Here is a 6,000-nt window from a genome sequence, read left to right as displayed (position 1 = left end):
CAGATTTTCCGCCATCCCGGTCGGTGTTGTGGTCGATCTCAAGCTCCCTGGGTCGTTTTATTAGCGGGTTGTTGCCTTTTGCGTCCGTCGCTCGTACCACGTGTCACCGAGTTCTACAGCAAACGCTCCCGATTACCGCAAGTATCTCCAGTAACCGCTTCGCCCACCCTTAGCGGCCGAAGAAGTGGTTTTCTGCCATCTCGGTCAGAGTTACCGGCACCCCGACCGGAGTTGAGGCCGATTTTTTTTTATTCTTAATCACTTAACCTAATTTACAGCTCTTTTGTCCACTTGGGCACTACGTGAGCGATTCCAATTGGACGCTGCACTTACACAGGGAAAAATTTCTACTCAGTGACTGAGTTGGTCTTACTCAGAAATCGAAAAATCCTTTGTTTTCTTACTCAGTTTCCGTTAAAAGTGGGACAACCCATTGCCAATGGGTTGTCCCACTTTTAGCCGAAACTGAGTAAGAAAACAAAGGATTTTTCGATTTCTGAGTAGGGCCAACTCAGTCATTGAGTAGAAATTTTTCTCGGTGTACACTTTTTTTGTACAGCACCTACATTTATTCTATTCTAATTCAACTATATCGAACTGGTGCCGTGTGCTGCTTCAACTTTTCTACCCTGTCCACGATAGAATGATGAGCACGATGATGCTGGTGGCTGGCTGCTGTTCCTTTTCCAGTCCTATTGGGGGTCGTCCATTATGAGTTGCGGTTCGCCGATATCCAAATTCCGGGTCCGTTAGAGCTATATGCTCCGAAGAGGGTCAGGTGCCAGCTGCTCTCGGGGGAAAGAGCAACTGACGAAAAATTGCAAGTGTCGGGGCTGGGTTCGAACCCATGACCATCCGCTTATGAAGCGAACGTGTGGACCACTGCGCCACGGGCCCCGACAATTGAGGCCGATTTCGGGACCCCGAAGCCCGGATCTCTTGCGACCGAATCCTTCCGTCGCCACACTGCTCCCGCCAACTGAACCCTGTGCCGCCATCAAACCCACCGAACAATCCTTTTGGCCTTGACGTAAGTTGTTTAATAAATGTTGTACCCATATCAAAGTTGTTAGTTCAGGCTCCTCGCGCCCGAAAACCTCCCCACGTCAGACGCCCTGAGACCCGGGACATTGTAAGTCCACCCTACCAGACTGCCGTGGCTTAGACCAGCGGTCAGGGGTTTAAGCCGATCCTCCTCAAGGACCGAGCGGTTCGGGGCAACTAGAGTCTTATAGCATAAAAAATGCTTTCGTTAAGGGTTTTGTCATCAGGAACGCAAAGTACAGTCATATTATAAGCGTATAAGTAACTTTGCAAAATATTCGGTTGGTTTCTCAGGAATGTTTCCAGCGTTGTCCTCAACCTGTCTAAAATACAGGAAGTACCCCAACAATCACTCATTTAACAAACACCTTTATGACGAATTAATTGAGCATGATGCTGAATAACATATGGATAATTTTCTGGTACAACTTTTGTTCGGGTTTTGTTAACACAAATTTGAAGAAATAGTACTACTTTTGCAGTCAACTGAAGCCTGCCATGGACAAGATTCTGAAAGGTGATATCAAGAACCTGATGGGCGACATCAACGCGAAGGTTGGTTCCGACAACTCGGACTATGAGCACGTCATGGGATGCCATGGTCTCGGAGAAATTGCAGAGGTCTGTGGCAACTTTAACATGGTGATTGGGGGATCGCTCTTTCCTCATCGACCAGTGCACAAAGTGGCATGGGTTTTCCGTGATGGCGCCACGGAAAATCAAATCGACCACATCTGCATCAGCCAAAAATGAAGACGAAGCCTTCTTGATGTGCGGAACAAACGTAGCGCCAACATTGCTTCCGACCATTCATCTCCTAATCGGCAAGATCCGACTGCGCATTGCCGGGATTCAGCGACAGGAAGAAAAAATCAGGCGCCGGCTAAACACACGCCGACTGGAAGACGCTGTAAAGGTCCTTCGTCGAGGAGCTAGAGAACCGTGCTGCGAATATCCCAGAAGATGGAAGCGTAGAAGATCAATGGAGCGCCATCAAGAACGCCTTCATCGCCACCGGCGAGAATAATTTGGGTGAGCTACGCACCAGAAGAAAGCAGTAGATCACAGATGATACCAGGAGGGAGATAGAGGAGCGAAGGACCGCCAAGCCACGGTAGAGCGAGCGAAAACACGAGAAGCCAAAGCCGTGGCTCGTCAGCTCTATTCGGCTCTAGAGAAGGAAGTGAAACGCTCATGTAAATAGACGGGACAAAAGAGCGTGGGCGGACTCCTTAGCCGACGAAGGCGAGAAAGCCGCAAACACCGGTGACATCCGTCTCCTCTAAGATGTCTCACGTCGCCTTAGTGGGACCAAGATGAATGCTACGATGCCCGTGACAGACACGTCTGGACAGTTACTGACCGACCCGACTGACCAGTTGAAACGCAAGTTCGAGCACTTTGGAAACCTTTTTCAAGTGTCGGCCATGCTATCAACACCTCAGCATTGACGCAACTCTCCGACGGCAACAAGCAGGATTCCGTGCCGGACGATGCTGTGTGGACCATATTGTCACGCTCCGTATCATTCTGGAGCAAATCAATGAATTCCAAGAGTCTCTCTTGCTGGTGTTCATTGATTACGAAAAAGCTTCCGACCGTCTCAATCACGGAAACATGTGGGAAGCCCTCATGTGCAAGGGTGTCCCTGAAAAAATCATCGGCCTCATTGAAGCACAGTACAGGGCATTTTCGTCCAGAGTACTGCACAACGGTGTTTTGTCCGATCCCATCCGGGTCGTTGCTGGAGTGAGGCATGGATGTATTTATACTATCACCGCTACTGTTCCTCATCGTCATCGACGAGATCCTGGTAGATGCGATTGACCGTAAACCAAATCGTGGATTGCTGTGGCAGCCCATAACCATGGAGCACCTAAATGATTTCGAACTGACTGATGACGTTGCTCTCCTAGCTCAACGGCGCTCTTATATGCAGAGTAAGCTCGATGATCTTGCCAATCGCTCCTCAGGGGCAGGTCTTACCATCAACGTCAAAAAGACCAAATCGTTGGATGTAAACACGGTCAACCCTTCCAGCTTTACGGTAGCTGGGCAATCAGTGGAGAAAGTTGAAAGCTTCCAATATCTTGGTAGCGATCGACATAGGTGCACGGATCAAGAAAGCGAGGACTGCTTTTACGAGTTTATGAAATGTATGGAAAACAATCAGATCAGTCGACGCACCAAAGCCCGAATTTTTAACTCTAACGTGAAATCTGTGCTGCTATACGCCAATGAAACCTGGTGTGTATCACTGGAGAACACACAACGGCTGCAGGTCTTCATCAATAGATGCCTGCGGTATATAATTCGTTTGAGTGTAGAATTAGCATCTAAGTTAAAATACACAAAAATAAAAACTAAAAAAATATATAATTCGTGCATGGTTGCCTCACAATTCGATCTCCAACGTGGAGTTCTATCGTCGATGTCATCAAAAGCCGATAGCGACAGAAATTTGGGAGCAAATGTGGAGGTGGGTCGGCCACACTCTACGCAGGGGCGGGAACGAAATCTCTTGAGGAAACTCGAAACAAATTCCTAAAAAAATTTCGGAAGAAATTTTTGGAGGAATCTAGAAAATCTTGGAAAAACCTCACTACTATGGAAACATTTATTGCATTTATTTAGTAGGTATTACATCGTTATTACAATAAAACTGAATCACATAACACTTTCCAGGGCGATATTTAACAGCAGGAATGGCCGAAACTACGGATTTTTGACAGGGGTGCACTACAAACAAATATACAAACAATAATTCATTCATCATTCATATCTCACAGCAATGCTTCAAAATTCTAGGGGGTGCCTGGCACCCACGGTATTTTCGCCTATGACAGCAGGCGTGAGAGTTCATCACTACTACGTAGTCCCCGGTGAGATTCGAACCAGAGCACCCGAAACCCTTAAGCAGTTTTTTACACCGCCCATCGTTACTTTGATCAGTCTAGTGATTTGATTATTCTCTGTGCTGCAAAGAAACTTCCGATGGAGCTAAACGCAGTAAACCAGCAGGGCGGTATAAAGTTGACATACAGAGTAAACAATATATGTAGTGTACATAAATGGTAAATGTAGACAATGCACAAGTTGGAAGTTGGAACGAAGAGCAAATTATCTTCAATCAACCAGCCCACAGTAAACGCTGATACCCATTGTTTCTCCTGGAGATGCAGCCCTTTGAAGGTTCCGTAACTGATGCTGTTCGATGTTTTTCAATCAATAATTGGCTTTTAAGTTGCGAACAAAAGGGAAAATGGGATCATTGTTTCAATTTGAGTCGGCCAGACGACAGAACAGGGAGTACTGAAGTGTTCTTATCTACACACATCATCACTTTGATGTTTAGTAATGCCGAGAAAGTAGATCAAATGGAATTCAAATAGAGTGCCTTATTGCTATATCTCATAAGTGGTTGAATGGACAATACCGTCATGCAAAGGTTTGCATATTGAACTCTGCAAATGGCGATGATAATTTCTAACAGAAATGCCAAAAACGGTACAATTCTGAGAAGATTTTGCATTTGTTGATACTGTTTGATAAAATTATTAGCAGGCATCGAAAACGAATTTCAAATCAAATTTCTGGGATAATTGCTGAGTTTCTTGTTCCGCAAATTGTTTACGATTAAAATACTTGAATCTCTCATCAGTCGTTCCGTTGATTCGTTCACGCAACCGGAGATTGACAGATTCTAATACAATGCGATTTGAAACATATACAAATATTGTATTAAGGCTTTGCAAATACAAAAATTGGTAGGTGGTAGTATACCAAAAATTGTATTGGCTTCCTAGAATCTGGAAAAGGAAAATTTCGCATGTGTGCGTGTGCTCTGTCACATTGGTTTCTCTTTATTTGTTTTATTTTTAGACTAGTCATGGCAGCAGCGGCGGTATCTATTACCAAAACATGTTTAAAAAGAAATACGGGCGGCGGCGGGAATCGAACCGAGACACTATAATGGTGATTCACAGTACCCTGCGCTCTAACCAACACGACTACAACTGCACATGAATAGATGAGAGGCTGAAAGCCATTATTACCAAAACAAACGTGGCTTTGTGATGGAAGTGATACAGCCACTACACTGCACAATGGGCCCAGAGCCGTATTTACGAAGACAAAACTGTTTAAGTTTTTAGACACATAGGGTAATTCGCTAATTGTTGAACACTACCCAAATGTTGAACAGTTTCTGAATATTTTATTATAAATCTTACTTTAGTAATTTTCATCCAACGTAAACGTATGATGTAGATGCATATACATATGGGTTACGATATTGTTCTTATTAAGTTACAAAGTTATACATATTTTATGTCAAAACAATTGATTGAAAATTTAGTACCGCTGATGACACGAAAACTGCACAATTCTTAAGATTTATTTTAAGAAATTGTTGTTGAGAAATAAGCTTTGCGGGCAAATCGATCACAAATATCAAAGGCACACCATAGTTACAAGAACTGGAAGGATGTCCTTAACAGTTTAACATTGTTTAAAATCACATTTTCATTGTATTTCAATTTGAAAAAATATTTTTCTTATCACACTATCATTATGCATCCATGATCCAATTGTTGAACACTGGCATAACCTACGATGTTAGCATGACTGCTAGATTTTTTTTTCACTTTACCTAACCGTGCATTTCATGGGGTTTCAAGGGCGTTCCAGGGATGTTCTAGGGGTGTTCCAGTGGGCTTCAGAAAGATTCCAGTGGTTTTCAATGGGTTTCAAGGGCGTTCCAGATTTGTTCAAGGGGAATTCAGAGTGTTAAGGGGGTCCCAGAAGTATTTCAAGGCGTTCCAGGAGGTTCAGGAGCAACCCACGGGTTTTCAAGGGATTTCAGGGTAGTTCCACGAGTGTTCTTGGGGGTTGAGTGGGTCCCATGGGTTTCCAGAAGTGTTTCAGGGGCTTTCAAAGGCATACTTTTCTTCTGTC

This window comes from Aedes albopictus, chromosome 1, assembly GCF_035046485.1.
Source record: "Aedes albopictus strain Foshan chromosome 1, AalbF5, whole genome shotgun sequence".
In the NCBI taxonomy this organism is placed as follows: Eukaryota; Metazoa; Arthropoda; class Insecta; order Diptera; family Culicidae; genus Aedes; species Aedes albopictus.
This window is presented reverse-complemented; position numbering follows the sequence as displayed.